This window comes from Mesoplodon densirostris, chromosome 13 (assembly GCF_025265405.1).
Source record: "Mesoplodon densirostris isolate mMesDen1 chromosome 13, mMesDen1 primary haplotype, whole genome shotgun sequence".
NCBI classification, from domain to species: Eukaryota; Metazoa; Chordata; class Mammalia; order Artiodactyla; family Ziphiidae; genus Mesoplodon; species Mesoplodon densirostris.
Window position 1 is genome coordinate 15342854 of NC_082673.1, and position 19457 is coordinate 15362310.

Below are 19457 nucleotides of genomic sequence, written 5' to 3' on the forward strand. Positions count from 1 at the left end.
TGAACGTAGACACATGGTCAGAAGCTTGACAAGAAGTGAAGTGACATATCAGCCTAAAGCATAACAGGGTTACTGAGACTTATAAAGCATTTTTTTTTTTTTTTTTTTTGGTACGCAGGCCTCTCACTGTTGCGGCCTCTCCCATTGCGGAGCACAGGCTCCGGATGCACAGGCTCAACAGCCATGGCTCACGGGCCCAGCCGCTCCACGGCATGTGGGATCTTCCCGGACCGGGGCACGAACCCGTGTCCCCTGCATCGGTAGGCGGACTCTCAACCACTGCACCACCAGGGAAGCCCATAAAGCATATTTAATTGGACTCCTTCAAACCAAACATTTGTAAATAGCTATACTCTATATGGAGAGGTAGACTACAATCATCCTAGAACTTTCCTTTATGCTGTTCACAAATGCTCTGCTCATACTCTACTAATAAGAGAAAGCGTTTATTCCTTTGAACTTCATGAACAGAGCTTCTAAGTGTTCTTCACTGGCAACTATATCTAACTACTTCATCTCTCCCTGTGGATCTGGAAATTCCCCATTAGGGAATTTAGCTATATAAAGTTTTACATCATCTCTGGGTAAGTCATTGTACTCCACTTGTGTAGTAAATGTGGGCAAACACAACTAAATACAGGCATCCTCCATTATGATTTGAGAAATGTGAATTGATCCATGGAACAGACCAGATCTTGAAAAATTCTGAGGCAGCTTATCCCTATGAAAAACAAAACTATTACCAATGATCAGATTTAATGAAACTGTAAAATGGAGACCACTGAGGTAGAGAGAGGCTACAGAGTCTTGCTTTCCTTGGTGACTGAAGTGGTTGTGTAGCATCTACTTACAGAATTATATTCAAGCTCCAAGAAAAACAAACACCTGATTTTGGTGAATTATGTCCAACCATTCTTAGCAAGAGCTTCTTTTTTTTTCTGATAAAACTACTGTATTTGAAGCCACAGTCTGAACTGGTCAAAAGTGACATTCAAGTCTTACGTAGTAATTTTCTCAAAAGAAAAGGGGTTTTAAATTATAATCAAAACCAGTCAAGTGATGCCAATACTGAGCTCCCATTAGATATTCCTGAGAAATCTAAGTTATCCCTTTGCAGAGAATACCATTGTCCACTTACTTCTAAGACCAGCACTTAGATATGTCAAGCAAACATTCAATCTCCCATGTTAATGAAATGTGAATTTTATGTATTTTATATTTCTGATACTTTCAATATGATCATTAAAATGTTCTACCACCTCTGAGTAGTTTTAGAAATACTGCCCAAAATTTCTCCAAAACATAAGGGGCTTTACCTCTCTTGATTTAAATCACCCTCCTCTTAATCTCCTGCATAAAGTAGCACTACCAGCTTGGAACCACATGGACTTAAACAAGGACAGGAAAGTTGGCAGACCGACATTCAACTAGTCTTTGTCCTCTCTCCCCACCCCCGCCTGTTGAGCACCACTGAATTAGAACTACTAGGGGCTAAAATGCTTTGCGATTATATCAATAATAATAATCATTCTGTCATCAGAGTAGTAGCCCATTTACCCTAAACAGTTGATAATGACAAGACAGTTTATAACGTATCCTTACAAACTCTATAACACAGAGTGCTGTGTGACCCTTTGCGTTTCTGGAACACGCATTAATTAATAAAGAAAGATGGTTTAAAAAAAACTTGACCACAGATAATCTTGAATACCTAGGTGGTTCCAGTCTTCAGGATTAACTTCCTAAATAGCTCCTTGAATCATCCTCAATTTGCATTTAAAATAATCTGCTCTGAACCACAATCCCAACTAACTAATCAAGATCTATCAAACACCGATTACGGTCAAATACTGATCACTGAAGGAGACTCAGAGTCATCATAACAACAACAGTGGACATTTAAGGAAACTGGGGCACAAGGTCACACTTGTTCAAGCGATGAAGGCAGACCACAATCCAGGCAGTGTGGCTCTTAAGTGCTAGTCCCAGCTGACCTCACAGAATGAAATAAATAAGTAAGGAAACCTCCTGCATTCAAGGAACTCCTGAGTTTGCTGGCACGTAATATTAACAACCTCCAACAGAACATTCCACACATTTTTAGTGGATTCTCTAAGAAAGATTTTACAACCTTTCTTTCAAGACCATGGAAGATTTTATTTTATCCTTAAAACTGAAATGCCTTTTTCAAAAGACAAGTCCGTGGCTGGTGCTACATAAAATGTCATTAGTTACTTCAGCGTGTGGTTTTCTTATCTTTCTGCTACTGAGAAAGTTCTTAATGCATAAGAGTGCGCTCAAATAGTACACACAGACTGACAAGGGACAGTCCTGCCTGGCCGTCTCCACACTGACTGTCACTAACACCCTACTTCTTCTCAGGTTACTGAGACGCCTACTGGGAAGGAGGGTTCCCCACCTGTCTCAGGACCTAGAACTGGACCTTCAAGTCTGGCTCCCCACCTTATCTATCAGGGTCACCTGAAGAGTCTCTTTAAAAAAGCAGACAGGGCTTCCCTGGTGGCGCAGTGGTTGAGAGTCTGCCTGCTAATGCAGGGAACACGGGTTCGAGCCTTAGTCTGGGAGGATCCCACATGCTGCGGAGCGGCTGGGCCCGTGAGCCATGGCCGCTGAGCCTGCGCGTCCGGAGCCTGTGCTCCGCAGCGGGAGAGGCCACAACAGTGAGAGGCCCGCACACCGCGATGAAGAGTGGCCCCAGCTCGCCACAACTAGAGAAAGCCCTTGCACAGAAACGAAGACCCAACACAGCCAAAAATAAATAAATTAATTAATAAACTCCTATCCCCAATATCTTCTTAAAAAAAAAAAAGACACCCACCCACCCATACTTTTGAACATCACAATGAGACCTTGGAATTTCCATTTTGATAAGCGAGGTAGACTATTTGTGCACTCTGAAATTTGGACTAGAGACTTAGACTAAAAACTCTATCATCAGTGCTTCCAGCATATGAAAAGCAACACCTTTTATCAAAAAGCTGCCTTAATCTAGAAAATGATCTGCTGAAGCAGCACCATTCTGGTGCTTTCAGACAGAACTGTGTTAATTATTACCCATATCATGAGCAGCTTTCAGGGCTAACTCCCTAGAAATGTTTCTGGTAAAACAAACAGTCCAAAAATATATGTCATTATCACTTAATCAAGAGTTCTACTCAGTAAATACATGAATAGCAAAGAAAATAACAGAAAGAGGCCACATTTTTTTTCTCTATTTGGTAAAAAAATAATTCTAGAATTTAAAGAAAAATTTTAGAAAGATTAACTAATGCCCTGAAATCCTCCTTAGTGATAACAGAGAATCCTTTACCAGAAGATTTCTTTAAAAATCACCTAATTCATTTTGGCTTCATTAATAATTAAACCTTCTATTTGATCCTCACCACTCTTTGAGGCAAACAAGTATAATCCCCATTCAACAAAAACGGAAATTGGCACTCACACACATTAAATCACTTGCTCAAGGTGACAGGTCCAGCCACAGGCAGTATGTACTTAATCATTATTAAACTTATTTTTAAATCATACAAGATTTCCTCTGCTTTTAAAAAAAAAGTCTATAAATTTTTATCAGAAAGTTCTTCTAAACATCTCACTAAAATCCCATCAGATACAGTTTAGGAACCATACTTTTTGTGGAACTGAAGAACTGCTGCTCATTATACCTCATATTGAATCACTTCATGTACCTCGGAAACAATAAATCCTCCTTCCCTTCTTCTTTTAAAGGAAAGGACAGCAACACTTCAACTTAGCCTGTGACAGACGATGGTTGCCAAAGATGACCACATTCCTCATCCCACATGCTCTTCTTCTAATTCAACTTTTAACATACCTCCCAGGCTTCCCTGGTGGCACAGTGGTTGAGAATCCGCCTGCCAATGCAGGGGACACGGGTTCGGGCCCTGGTCTGGGAAGATCCCACATGCCGTAGAACAACTAAGCCTGTGCGCCACAACTACTGAGCCTGCGCTCTAGAGCCCACGAGCCATGACTACTGAAGCCTGCGTGCCTGAAGACTGTGCTCCGCAACGAGAGAAGCCACCGCAATGAGAAGCCCGCGCACTGCAACAAAGAGTAGCCCCCGCTCACCGCAACTAGAGAAAGCCTGCACAGTAACGAAGATCCAACACAGTCAAAAATAAATTTAAAAAAAAAAAATTCCTCCCATAGGGAGGCTTGTGACTAAAGCCTAAGTGACTCTACATGACTTCTGAGGTTAAGTCATCAGAGGAGATACAGCTTCCTTGGAACTCACTCTTTGAACCCCAGCCGCCATGTTGTTAGGAAGCCCAAGCAGATGCAAAGAGGCCATAAGTAGGTGTTCTAGCCTACGACTTAGCTGAGGTCCCAGCTAACAGCCTACATCAAACACCAGGCATGTAAGCGAGCAAGCCTTCAACTGATTCCAGTGCTGAGCCATTGACTCAGTCCTGGATCTGAGTCTTCCAAGCTGAGACACAGGACATCACGCAGTAGATAAACTGTGTCCATCATGCCTTTTCCCAACTTGACCACAACATTTGTGAGCAGAATGCCACCAATTTTCGGCTGGTATATTATGCAGCAACAGCAAACAAAACTCTCTAATTCAGAACACAAGCAAGAAGTGAAAAGGAGACAAAGAATAAAAAAGTTTTTTTCTGACGGCTCAAAATAAATATCCCCAGTTCTGTGCTCTAAAGATTACTCACTTTACTGATAAGAGTCTGTCAGATTCTCACACAGATCTTACTAAAAGTGCATGTAAAATAAGAGGAATTAGAAACATACTATATAATATTTTCTATCTTCACCCTAAGCACGTCTCTCTTTAGAATGCCTTTTCTCCTCTGATGAAATCTCCATGAGCCCTTGAGGCTCAAATCAAACAGTACAGCAGCTTTCCTCATCTCACAAAATGAACTGTTTGCTTCTATAAAATGTCTGTCCAGCCCTTCTAATACAATTTTCTATTCTAAAGCATATATTGTACTGTAATTACTTGTCCACATGTCTCTTTCCTTCCCTAAACTGTGAGACGTTGGAGGATAGGGCCTATTTCTTTTTTAACCTTTGTGTTCCCAACTCCAAACCCACGGCAGGTAAAGTGCAAAAAATCAGTAAGGAGAAAATGGACTGTTATTTAAATTAAATAAAAAATTTTAAACATACACACAGATACACAAAAAGTAACATCCAGTGAACAGACAGAAAAAGGCAAGTCTAGTAGTTAAGCTAGAGCTTGGTAGTGAGAGGTCTATGGTTTACAGTGACTTAGTGGCGAGACAAACAGATCAATATCTTAAGAGATCTCATGGACACTGAGTGAATTTTAGCCCAAGTCAGCTTAGTAAATAAGGAAATACTACACATTTTTAAAGTATCTTCTCCTAAATGACTAATGTTAAATTTTGAGGTGCTCAAAGGAATAAAAACCAGAACCAGAAAAATTAGACACACGAGGCCTCATGTGCTGAATGAATGTTTTGTATAGCCACTCTTCTACAGTAATACGACTTTCTTTATATTATTTTTGCCCACTCCCACCCCCTACCCCGGCCACCTGTCCTTAATGCCCCTGTTTGGTTACATTTCAGAACTCCGAAGTACTTTCCTCCCAGTTGACCCAAACTGCTACCCTATCTGTTTGGGACATAGCACAGAGCCACTGAGAAACAACCACAGTACTGTCTGTCCAACCCTCTCCAACAGGCCAATGTTTTTTTTCCTTTTGTTTTTAATTTAGTTTGGTTTATTTTAATAAGCTCTTCAAGCACCTTCTGCAAGCTTGAGCAAAGACATTCATGAATATATTTCTTTTAAACCACACTAATGTATTATTTATCTTTTTTATTAATTGAAGTACAGTTGATTTACAATGTTTCCACCGCCGACACTGGTTTTAAAAAAAAAAGCAGTACAATACTCATAAAAGGGCAAGAACAAGGAGGATATCCCTTAGTACGCCTGTAAGACATTTCAGAAAAGTTTTGCAAAACACCAAAAATCAGAAAACGGGATTTCTGAGTCATTTAAATTCTAGTCCCCTCCAAACTGCCCTGATTTGTTCATTTAAAAGGCCTACGTACAGTCCCACTTTTCTTCCCATTGTTGACATCTCTCATGTGTCTCCTAAGCTGCCACACTCCAAAAAACCCCAGGAAACTATTGTCTCTATAATGTCACTCCAAAGAAGTGTTTGATATAAAAGCTTTCTATTTAGCCAAGGGTGCTATGAAATCAATGTCTCAATCTCAACCCCCGTCCTGTTCCTAAAACAGGAATCTACTGCTTCCTAGGAGGAAAAAAGTCCTCAAACTCTCTGACTGTAAGCGTTCTCATAGACGGGCATTGCCTCTGTGTTTGCACCTCTCACAGCGTTACTTTTATGAATCTCCTTGTGATGTGTTTGTAGAAAGTATGTCTTGGCCCCAACCTACAGAGACTTCAGAAGGGGCCATGCCGAGGAAACACCCTAAGATGTTACTATCTCAAGCAGTAAGTTCTCAACAGTTATGCTCTTCTTTAGCCCCGATCAAATCCATTAACGTATTTAACAATTCAATTTCTTAGCACTTCTGGAGAAACTGAAGTCTAAAAACTGAAGGCTGGTTGCACAACAATGTGAATGCACTTAACATTACTGAACTGTACACTTAAAAATGGGTAAGATGGTCAATTTTATATGAATTTTATCACAATTAAAATTTTTAATTAAAAAAAATAAACACTTTTTAGAAAGCCAACACCTAAAGAACCACAAAACCAACCAACAAAAACTAGGGGAATTACTGAGTATTAACAGAGACTACAGAACCAAATGCAATGGAGGAGCTTGATTAGATCCTGGGGTTTGAAACCCACAGCTGTAACAGTTTGGAGGTAACAGGGAAAATTGAAAGAAGACAGTTGATACTTGATGATGTAAGTTTTCTTAGGTTTAAAACAAAGTTTTATTAGGTTTAATAGTTGTATTGTGTGCTATTACCTAAGTGATGCCTTTATTTTACAGCGACGTGCTTTATGAATAAAGGGTCATCTGTAACTTACTTCCAAATAGTTCACGCCACACACAAACATACATACACACACAAACACAAACACACACACACACAGAGCGGGGAAAGAGGGAGAAAGAAAAAGCACACACAACACTGAAATAGCTGTTATTTAACCACTTGTTCTACCACATTATGGAAGTATCACAGGAGCTAAGAAAAAGAGAGACATATGACACTGCCCATCTCAAAGCCCCGCCCTGCTTTTCCCCTGGGGTTGTATACCGTTTCTACTACTTAATATATAACTGGTTGATGAAAGAATCTAAACAGATGACAGACAGATCACGTTCTGACTTATTCTGCAAATAAAATGACCCACAAAGTAAAAAAATTGCCGTTTAAATAGAGATTTGGGAAGAAAGTTGAGAATACTTTTCCAGGTCTTGTCACAAGTATTGATTGATGTATGGCCTGTAGAGGCTTCGTTCTTTTGATAGTTGTAGAATTTCATTACTTATCTATTGAGACATCAACCCTTCAAGGGATGCTTTCATCCTCTTTTTGATCACTTCTTCAATGGCAGTATTTAAGTGCCGACCCTACGCTTTGCGTTTGGTTTTGTTTTGTTACCTGTCCAGAACTACTGAATTTCCCCAAGGTTTTCTTTACCTTTTCTCTCCTCTTTCCACTATGAACTGAGATTGTTGATCCCTCTTCCCATTACAGGGTCAAAATATTCGGCAGGGGAGACGTTAATAAGTCTGGGTGCAGAAAATGTTCAGTTTTACCGAGGCAAAACCACCAAGACTGTAAGTCTTTACTGTCTCTGATCCAAAGGTAAGTGGACTGCCTTCCTGTTCTACACAGAATTGTTTTGTAAAATCTGTAACCAATGTAATAAGCAACGGACTAATAACCTCTAGATATTGTTGGATTCCATCTCTCTTTTTTTTTTTTTTTTTTTTTTTTTTTTTGCGGTACGCGGGCCTCTCACTGTTGTGGCCTCTCCCGTTGCGGAGCACAGGCTCCGGACGCGCAGGCTCAGCGGCCATGGCTCACGGGCCCAGCCGCTCCGCGGCATGTGGGATCTTCCCGGACCGGGGCACGAACCCGTGTCCCCTGCATCGGCAGGCGGACTCTCAACCACTGCGCCACCAGGGAAGCCCTCCATCTCTCTTTTTGTTTTGATTGTACACTTTGCTGTGAACTGGGATCAATAATATAAACTCCCAGCAAATTGAGTTTTATATCAAAGAACTGCTTCTTAAATTTTAGACTAACTCATTAGTTTTCTCTAGGCAAATCAAAGAGCGTGAGCTTGCGTGATCAACACATGTTCACAGCAGGCCAGGAAGAAGAGACTAACGGGTACAAAGGCTCACGCAAAGAGTAGAAATGGGGGAAACGGCTTTGTGACAGACCCATCTAGTAAGCGTCTGGGAATGTCTTTCTGTAGTGAGTGGGGGGACTTATATTATTATCAAAGGGATATTTTGGAAAGATCAGTCTATTAATGACTTACAGTACAGAGGGAGAATTTAAGTCAGCCCAAACTACAGTTTAAAAAGGAAAGACTTTAAGCTGCTCTGTATACTAATTGGGAGGAGAGGTAAAATGAATGAAAAAACACATATATGTGGCCTTCCCTGGTGGCCCAGTGGTTAAGAATCCGCCTGCCAATGCAGGGGACACGGGTTCGAGCCCTGGTCCGGGAAGATCCCACATGCCGCGGAGCAACTAACCCCATGCGCCGCAACTACGGAGCCTGTGCTCTAGAGCCCGCGAGCCACAACTACTGAGTCCGAGTGCCACAGCTACTGAAGCCTGAGTGCCTACAGTCCGTGCTCCGCAACAAGAGAAGCCACCACAGTGAGAAGCCCGCGCACCTCAATGAAGACCCAATGCAGCCAAAGATAAATAAATAAAACAAATTTATTTTAAAAAATACATATATGCGTATACATATACACACACACAAACATATAGAACTCCATCCTTACTATTTCCCCCAATTTTAGCAAACCCATAAGAAAACAGGTACCATTCCCTGTTGTACCTGTATCATTCAGACAATAAGCCAGTGCATAGAGTCATTTTAAGCATATTTATAGAACACAACAGAAATTTTAATGCCAGATTTGTCAAGGCATTTTATGTGATGGTTTTTCTCCTTGATGTTAAACTCCAAACAATGTGCATCAAAACTTGTAATGTGTTTTACTAACATGTTATGGCCCTCCGTTTATTCATTTAAACCTTCCCCAAAAAGTCTGTGTAAGTTGCCTATTCCACTTAAAGTAACAAGTACTGTAAGTTGACTACTTGGTTTGATCAAGCTGATAAACTAATATAATAGTCCATCCTTAAAAATCTTTCAAGCTGCAAGGGCATGTATTTGCTACTCTGGATTTACTCTATATATACCTTCATTAATTTACAGATTTCAAGCAAGGCTACTCTTTTGCATTGATATTTTCCACCTGCGTGGTCCTAACCTCTTTAGCCTGGACTCAACGCAGCAACTCCTCTATGGGCCGCCCCCAGTTTCTTTCTGAACGCCTTTCCTTTTCTTTTTCCTCATTATACACTCAATCCCTTTCTCCAAGAGAGTAAACACCTATGAACCATTGAGGCAGGCCCAGAAAGCCTGGGATGAGGCTGCTAGAGACACCTGAACCTCACCGGGAAGTTTCTTGAGTAGGGAATGAAGAGGGCCTCCATAACCAGGAAACCCGTCTCTATCCCTTGGTGCAAAGGCACTGGCTTCCCTCACTCATCTGAGGGCCAGGCCAGGTGAAGGCAAGGAGCTCAGCCTCTGAAAATCACAAGCCCCAGAAGGCCTTCCCTTGCCCTACCTGGTCTTTACCTGCTATTGGGTGGAGCAGTCCCCTCACTTCTCACCTGAAAAGGGGAAGAGAATCCCCCAGATGCTCAGTCTGGTAATACAGAGCATTGGGGTGGAAGGGAGCGGGCCATCAGCACCACCGACCTGGTCCAGAATTAAGGATGCAGCTCATCAGAAGACTCTACACACGGGAGCCGGCCAGCTCCCGGTGCGAGATCAGGATGCAGACAGCTACCGTGCAGGAGAGCTTCTGGGGCCTCAGTGCCCTGGGACCAGCTCTACCTACCACAGGCTCTCCCTTCTCTCCCCACCACAGGGTCCGGGCCTGCCTCCAGTGACCATGAGAAGAGGCAGGGAGCAGCCGAGGACCTCTCCTACAGGGGTCCCAGCTGGCCCTACGGCCTGCACTGCACACAGGGCCGGGCCATATGCACCCAGTCCAGCTCCATCCTGCCCCAGCCTTCACTCACCTCGAGCCAGCAAACCTGGGCTTCCCTCCGTCTCCTGACTCTCTTTTCTCCTGAATGCTTTTTCTCAAAGTGAGATATTTACTATCACGATGAGGTCATCAATGATTACGAGGATGCTGTTCTTACGATGTGAGTGCCCTTTACCCGGAGAAGGCAAGCGCTCCAGTTTTGTTTTCTAATGTCCTTCAATGTCCAGGCATTCTGTTGACTTTTGTTGCTGTCAGTTGTCACTGTCAATATGTTCAGGATACAGTGAATATCATGTCATTTTCTTGTGTTATACTTAACAGCTTAAAGCCTTTAATTTATTAAAATTCTTAACTGTCCACACCTCTTGTTTAAAATACAAGGTAGTACAGCATAAATAGATCTTTATATAACTTCCAGTCCCATCACTAGATTTTACTTATACTTACTATCTGTTTATTTAGAAAAGACTCTGGTGGTGCTAGAATACAGTAAAATGACATTTCTTAATGGAATAAATATTTCTATACCAAACTTTTACAGAAAATCTTAAGGAATCAAGATATTCATTCATCTTACTTAAAACAGCAATGAGAACACTACACGAGTCTCAAAACAGAAATACAGAAATTGAAAACACAATACACTACCAGAAACTCCAAAGAGGTGGGCTTTCCTAAGGCTTTAGGGATTGGTTAAAATTTTCACCCGTCTTAAATCATCTTAATATTTCCAACTTATAACCATTTTGACCACTTGAATCTAATGAACATTTTCAAGACGTCTAACATGATAGAGCCTGTAACAATATCCTTAAACAGGGAAGAAATAGAATACAGCAAAGCTAGGGAATGTAATCCTCAATACTATTAGACAACAGAGGCTCAGTACCCCCGGTCAGCTGGACCACTACCTTGTGCAGCAACTAACTTCGAACAACAAATCAGCCAGTTACTGAGCCAGCCTGTTACGTGATCTGTCCTCAACCTAACGGCTTCCTTAACAAATAGCCAGCTCCTTCACCAAGTGCTGTGAGCAGAGATAAAGAGGGAAACTGCAGATCGTGATCAGACACGAAATACTTAACGAAAAACTAATGATAGTAACACACTCCCCCATAATCTTGATTGTGTTCCTTCACTGCCACCCATCTTCCATCTTCAACTTTGGGGGGCGGGAAACAACCCAGCAACAACAACCGAGGAAGCCAGGGAAGAAGGAGAACAGGAGGCAGAGAAAAGTCTACAAAGATCTATACCCAACTGAGGCAGTCCAAAGCTGTGCTATTGTTTATCACTCCACCCTCACGTCGAAGGCCCGGTCTCCGAGCACAGCACACCAGACCCGATGTCCACAACGGGCCGCAGGCACAAGGTGGCAGGTACAGGACACAGAATCGCCTCCAGGACCCGCAGGTCCCCACTGCCCAGCTCCCTAACTATCACAACCAGCTTCTGTAATGTCAAGAAATGCTATTATGTTAAACTGGTAGAAATTCATACACTTCTGACATTGAGATTTTTTTAGTCAGGAACTTCCATATTCCTTATTTAGGAATCAAAAATACCTGTGAAAGAATTCGCCACCTATGTTCCAACAATAACCAGAGGTCATTACCTAACAAGCATATATATGAGAAAAAAATCTATTTTTAAATATATGTATACAAGCACATTAAAAATGTATGTTTAAAAATGTGTTTTCCAAGTAACTGTCTAAATTTTCCATTTAGTTTGACTCTAGAAATGACTCAAGTAAAGCTGTAGGTTCCTCTAAAATATGCAATTCAATGTTCAATTTACATTTTGACAATAACTGAAAAGCTTTTCATTATTAAGCATATTAACAGGAGAATTAGAAATGTTAAGCTAAATGAATATTAAATATTCCTACAAGTGCTACTGTACCACCGAAGGTAAGGGAAGTCATTTCATCTTTGATCCCTGATCAGTGGGAACAACCTGCCAGAAAAGACCATCCTCGTTCAGACGGGTGCTTCCAGGGACAGACATCAGTCAGCAACGACAGGAACTCCCAGAGCCCCCTCACACCCTGCAAGCCTTGGAAGATGTGGCATCACATTTCCTGTGGACCCACTAAATGAATAATAGAAAATACCATGCCTTATATTTTCATCTCGGACAACAGGGCTTCAGACCCGGCAGCCGGAACGCTAAAAGCAGTGCACTGCTGAGCCCCACACGTGCACAGGTGAGAGAGTTCCCTGAAAGCTCTCCCCGCTCCCAGCAAACAATTGAGCAGACAGAAGAATTCCACAAATAGCAGAGCAGAAGTCAGATGACTGAATATATTACCAGCCTCCTTTGGGGACTACAATATCTCAACACCGAGTCACCCATGCTACACGGGTTGCAAAAAACCCTGCAAAACATACATCACCCAATTACCACCTAACGGTTAAGCGTGCTAGAATTCAATATACATTAAAGGAACAAGAAGCCGAATATCTATACCAGTGCTTCATTGGTCCCAAAGCTCTATCTAGAGGGCTCTCTCCATCTCTTTTCTACCTCTCACCCACAATGGAGTTTTCTCAAGCTTATTTTCTGAGCTTCTGATTGTGAGAAACAATAGGCAACTTGAATGTGCTTTTGCAAAATACACTCCTACCCCTTTTCCCTTTCCCTTTCCCTAGTGGAGAATGACGGATCTGTGTTATCTCCACAAAGCACTGGATGGGACACATCCACACGAGGCTGCGGGGAAGTGCGGCCGACCGACCAGCTAACAAGAACACAAGTTAAGAAGGCAGGGCTAAGGGGCAACGTTGGCCTGGATGCAAAGTCCTCTCCAGCACTCGGGCTGTGTGACCTTTGACGAGTTATGTGACAGCTCTGCGCCCCCACTTCCTGAACTGTGAAAGAGGAATGACAAGAGCGCCTCCCTCACTGTCTTCCAATGAGAACCAGACAGGAGCCTATAGCAAGGGCGCCTCATTAGCAGGGCACCAGGTTTTGAGTGCGCACTCAGGAAAGGTTACCTGTTTTGACTTCATCCATTACCATTCTTACTTTTTGAAAATTAAAAGACAAGAAAGAATCCTGCAATTTAGGAACTGTGAAATTCTGGGCTGGTGACTAAAAAATCTGGAGACTGCTTATAGATCTTAAGATAAGTATCGACTGTCCAGGTATAGGCTTGCCTTGAGGCAAGGGTGTGGGAGACACAGGCTTACAGAATTTGCAGGACTGGATCTATTCAAACCTGTTCATCCTTTTTACAAACCAAACAACCAGACTGAGAGCCTTCTGACGACCTGCAAACATTTGCTTTATCAGATCCTGACCAGGAAGACTGTCCTCAGACTCACCATTCCCTCTGATATTTATGATTTGTTTCCCCACTCATTGGTCAAGGTTAATTTTTTCCCCGAAGTTTTGCTCAGAGGCACGACTTAATCCCCTCTGGGCTTCATCTCCTCCTGGAAAATGAAGGTAACCTCTACTTCACAGGACTGTGGCACGAATGGAGGGATGGAGCACGCCTCAAAAAGCCCCTAACAGGTTGCTGACGCTCAGTGACAGCTGCTCTTAGCATTTCAGTTGTTCTGGTGCTGCTCGCCCAGTGCTGACATTTTAGTCAAGAGCAAGAATGAGTTATGTCTAGAAAAACTGACAACCACAGCAGAAGACCTGTGAAAGGCCGTGCAAGGGAGTTTTAGAAAAACCTTTAGAAAAACCTACAGTGGTAAGTAAGGCCCAGGATACGTTAGCCTTAAAAGCAGCAACAAGGCACAGACAATCCATAGAAATAGGAGGTCACTGACTGCCCTGTCACCTTCACCCAAACTATAGGTTGCCACCCGGACCACACATAACATGATTTCAGGGGAAATAAAAACAAAACTAATTATAAATATTCATACCTTCATTAAACAAAATCTATTTAATCATAAGCTAATCAGTCAGGGGGACATTTAACAACCTTTCTGTTATAAACATTACAATCCTATTTTCAGGGGGGAAAAAAATCCAAACCCAAATCAAAGCAGAATTATCTAGCTTATATAATTAAAATTAACACATTAAAAGAATAGATCTTTAGTATGAAAGCAAATTGAAAATTAAGGTGAGCACATCCCTTTCCACCCTTCCCCCACCAAAAAAAATCATCACCCACTGTGTGTTCCCCCTTTAATCACAGGATTTGCAATGGATGGTTTATACTATAAAAGTAAACTGCCAAAGCTGAGACACTCAAAACTCAACAAATAACTGAACACACAAATGAAACAATGGTTAAACGAGACAAGGATGCAAAAACAAGATCTAAAAAGCCCAAAATGAGAGTTAACCTGGCCATGGGGAACTCCATCAGGAACTCTTAACAGTGCACAATTGGCTGCCTAAAAAAACATAAATTCTGACAGAATTAACATGCTAACTTCAATTCTCCATGCATCTATCAATTGACACCCAAAGTAAAAATTGTTTTTTCTTTCAGAACCTTTAAATATTAATAACTATTTAATTACTGCTAATAATGTCTACCTATAAGTAGCTCTCCTCTCTTACTTTCTTAAAATGAAGATTCTATGGCCAAAAGCCTCAAAAGCAGGTAAGTCAAACACTGCCATAGGTTCCCTGCTTATTTAATTCTTCTCTAGAAATTTCCAACTAGAGAAACAAATGAAAAGTGTCCTAGAGTCAATGTTTCCACAATTGCATTATGTCATCATAGCCACTGGAAGCCAGAAATGTGGTCCCTGATGAACATTTCATAGGATAAACACATAAAATCTTTGCCCTAACAGCCAAGAGTATTATGATTTAACTGCAGACCGTGTAGTCGTTTAATTTCAGATACCTTCATAGCACAACCTTTAAGATTTCCACTTTTTCATAATCACCCTCGCCTCAGTGTTGTAACAGCTAGGAGAACTACATACGTTTCTAAAATATCCACAAAAGTCACATTCTCACCTCTGTTTAGATATTAGTATCTAGAATCCATAAAGTATGTGTTTTCTTTATACTGTCTGAATTGAGGGCCTGTGACGCTAAAACCGTATTGTACGGCTTTTCCAGACATTACTTTCAATAGACTTTAAAGAGTAATATGACATAATATTCCTTCTACAGTTAACGATTCATAAACCCTTCTACAAGCCTGTAAAAAACAAAAAAGGAAATAAACACAAATGTCAAAATCTTTTTTGTTTAGAAAACAAGGCATAGAGGTAAAATTAGCCTGCAATACGAAAGTGTATTAAAAAACTGAGTACGGGGTTCGTTCTGCTTCCCTTAAATGGTTTTCGTTATTAGTATGTAAACATAGTCTGATTATTTCATTGGGGGAAAGATCCTGATTCGCTGCTCATTTTATGATTTACTGCAATAAAAGACCAACGCCTTAAAGCAACTGACTTATTTTCTCCCTCCTATTCTCTTAATTTAAAATTGATAGAGCATGTAATAACATAAATTACCAAACAAAACTATAAACACAAAACATTGAAAAGCTAACAATTTCTTAAATAGCAATTTTGCTATAAAAATAGTGAAGCATTAATTATGCATTTAAATAATTTCAATCGTGACATAATAATGGTCAAAATATCAAATAAGGACACACTGTGCATTTCAGAAAACTAATCTTCTAGAAGAATTGTTTAAAGAGCCCCCCCTTTGTTTTGGTACCCAACATCCTAATGACTGCTTAAAAGCATCCCTTTTAAACTCAATTCAACACAAACAATTTTTCCTAAGAAATCCAAGCTGTCAACTTATGGGTCACATTTCAACCTGATGTGATTTGAAACAGCTAAGGTACTGAATCCTTAAATATAGGGTGTGTAACGAAAGCACTGTTCATAGGTCCTTGCTTCTGAGGCTTGCAAAGCTTTAATAAGACACAACTAAAGATAAAGCCAACCAAGAAGCACTGCCCCTTTATGTGCTCACACCGCAGCCCAAGTTCCCCTCTGATCTTTACATTTTAGGTTTCTAGTAAAATGCATCTCTAACACTGAGCAAAGGTCATGTAAATTACATTTAACCAATGAAGGGTTAAAATCAGAGCTAAACTATCTAAAAAATATTAAATTCGTAATTGGTAAGCTCTTTTCTAACCTCTGCTTCAGTATCCTGACATCTAAAACTCCTCTGTTAAGACTGAAATTCCCTGGAGGAAGAAGGCTCAGATCCAGTCTGAGAGCACACAATGGAATCACAGCTGACGATGCACATCTTTTTCTAGATGTCTCCATATGCTTGAGAGGTTTTTTTTCCCCCTAGCAGGCATTAGGGGACTTGCTACTCACTGCCACCAAGAATCTGAGAACATTCTCAAGGATTATTGTAGAGAAGGAGCAAAATAATGTGCTGCTCTTGTGCATACAAAAGACACATGTCAGAGTGGCCTTCAGTAGCTATATTAACTAATGACGGGGCGGTTTTGAATGTTGTCAAATTCTGAACGTTGTTTAATTTATAACACTCCCTACTTCTAGCAGCTAAATGTTTGTTTTAACTTCACAGTTTTTACTATTTTATCACTAAAATAACACCTCAAGGGCTAGAGCAAAATGCAATTAATTTTTGTCTATACGAACACTTACAATTATACTGGGTTGGGAATTCATGGTAAATACTGTTCCCTAAAACTACAGACCCCTCAATTCTTTCTTAGTAACCCAGTTTTATTAAAAGCTCAAGAAACCAGTATACATAAGTATCATGCACATAAAATGCCTCAAAAAATAAAACAAAACAAATCCCTCCCAAGATTAAATTCATGGGATACTCATCACAAAATGAACAGATGTATTCTCAAGGTAATATTATTCATTCTTTGAACTCCCAAAGATTCTACAAATTCCAGTTGGAAAAAGGAGCCTTGCTGCTGTCAATGTGCACTAACCTCCCCAACAAAGAACAGGAGCGCGCGCGCACACACACACACACACACACACACACAAAGCATCGCAGCAGCAGCTGCTGTCTTTTTAAAACACTGCTATTCCTGCAGAGCAACCTGTGATCTTCACAGAGAACCGAAGACCTATCCTCCCTATTCTGAAAAGTCAAGAGTTGAGGAAGTCACTGGACTGTAGCCAACAGTGTAAAATAACCAAAGATGTCTCCTAACCTTGCAAAAACCAAAAAAGTACCCACACACTGTACCATTCAGGAGTGTTTAAGCAAACTAAAATAATTTATTTTTAAGAATCTTTTGTGTGGGAGTAATCTGACAAACTACATTTTACTCACTTTCTTTCTGTAGACAAATATTCTTTGGCCAGCTTGTTCCTTAAATACCAACGCTTTAGGTTTCAAAGTGATGCTTTGGTTCTTAACTTCATTTTGTTTACTTAAAAAAGAGCAAAAAAACAGAAAACAAAAAATGCATACCATAAACCACAACTTTTTTTTTTAATGTCATCCCAAACACCGAACTTCCAAGTGTACTTTGGAAACTGGCGCTCTAATTAATCAAGGAACCAGTGAAGCCATTACAAACAATGATGCTTTACACTCCCAATAATCAACTGACGTGAGTTTTTCCCGATGCCTTCGTTTTCAGAGAACCCTTTCAAATTTCATTGTCCCCACGCTGGAGTAGCTGAGTGAAACTGAGATAGAGATAAACATATAACTCCTATGGTCCTCAGCACGTAAACCGAGCGCTGAGGTCCAGAACGCGATCACTACAATATATGCCATTTTAGAAACGGGCCTCGGACAGTTACTGCCACATCTTAAGTGCCTTTTAGACTTCGTCGTGTCTAAGACAACGTCTCTGGTGGTACCAGAGATACACAGTATCTCGTGCAAACTACATTGCCTCCCCCGGTCAGAGCCCCCGTAAGTGACGCTACCCCACAGATCTAGGAGCGGGTGACCAGGGATGTGCAAGAGTGGAGAGCTCTTGGCGTCTCCATGACTCCCCCGCCCCGCGCGCAACTCCTCTCTAACTGGTCCGGAAGAAGCCCCGCCCCCTCCCTTCCTCCAGCCCCCGCGATTGGCTTACCGACACCCGGCAGGTCAGTTCCCTGCCTTCGATTGGCTCACTGTCCCATCAGTCACACGCAACGAGATTCGGGTCGGTGGGAGGGGAAGGCTTTGGAGGAGGTGGAGTGGGAGTGGGATTAGAGGACGAGGTGGCGGAGGAGGGCGTTCAGGCTCGGTCCCCGGTTTAGGAAAGTTTCCCCTACCAGTGACAGACCCGGACGGCGTTAGGCCCGGTCCAGCTCCGGGCCGGTGCAGGGCGCTCGGACCCCGATTCCCGCCCCTCGGTCCCGCAGGCCCCGGAAACCACTAGGGGGAGGGGGAAGAGGGAGGGACCAGTTAACCAGGGACCGACCCACCCCCGATCTCGGAAGAGGCGCCTCCGGGACTCCCCGGAGGGGCGAGGGGCGGGGGGCGGGGAGCTCCTGCGCGCAGCGAAGACCCTGACCCCCTCCCCCAGCAGCCCCCGGAGGCCCGAGAGAGAAGTGTCCCCCGGCCCGGGGCGTGACCGTCGCGAGCCAGCCGGGAGGGCCCCTCCCGCTTCCCGCCTGGGGGCCCTGAGGGCCTGTCCCTTCAGGGGCGGGGAGATGGGGGAGAGAAAAGGGGGCGCTGGCGAGCCAACCCGGAACCTCCCGGACCGCCTCCCGCCCCCAGCCCCGGCCCCTGCGCGCCTCCTGCACACACGCCCGCACCCAGAAAGTTAAGTCAGGGGCGAGCCGGGCTCGGCGCCGCCGCGGTCCGGCCCCCGGCTCCCCGCCCCCACCGCGGCCCGGCCTGCTCGGCCCGAGCGCGCCGCCCGCCCCTCCCGCCACAGCTCCTTCCCGTCCGCCCGCGGCGCGCGGCGCCCCTCGCCCCCCACCCCCGGCGCTGACACGGGCCCGGCCCGGCTGCCGGGCCGCGGATCCCCTCCTCCCGGCGTCTCACCCAGTCGGCCGCCCCTGACACGGCGCTTCACCTTCACACACCCCCGAGCACTTCCCAAGTCCTGCCTCCCCTCGCCCGGCTCCCACCCTGCGCAGCAGTCGCTCCGCGTTTCCATGAAAGAATGCACCTTCGGCTTCACCTTTCCTTCCCTGCCTCGCGTCCCCCGAGGGCGCAGGAGACGCGCTCCTCGCCGGCCCGCACCGGGCAGGGCGGCGGGCGCCTCGCTCCTCGGGCGGGGGCCGCGCCCGTGCCCCCGGCCTCCCCGCCGCGCCTCGGC

General features: G+C 43.2%; 1 protein-coding gene across 11 annotated transcripts in view; it reads right to left on the minus strand.

Moving 5' to 3' along the window:
• The window catches only part of NCOA2 (nuclear receptor coactivator 2), a 283479-nt gene that overhangs the window by 262858 nt on the left and 1164 nt on the right, over nucleotides 1-19457 (minus strand). Inside the window, exons 1-3 of one of the 11 annotated variants that reach the window (XM_060115464.1) lie at nucleotides 18279-18516; nucleotides 17519-17618; nucleotides 10320-10549 (exon numbers count right to left, since the gene is read on the minus strand). The exons of 4 other annotated variants lie outside the window; for them this stretch is intronic. The gene's annotated coding sequence lies outside the window, so the exon portion shown is untranslated. Of the gene's footprint in view, nucleotides 1-10319; nucleotides 10550-17518; nucleotides 17619-18278; nucleotides 18517-19266; nucleotides 19289-19319; nucleotides 19383-19457 lie in introns of those variants that run through there. 6 more of the 11 variants (XM_060115463.1, XM_060115466.1, XM_060115465.1 and 3 more) reach the window with 6 other exon arrangements.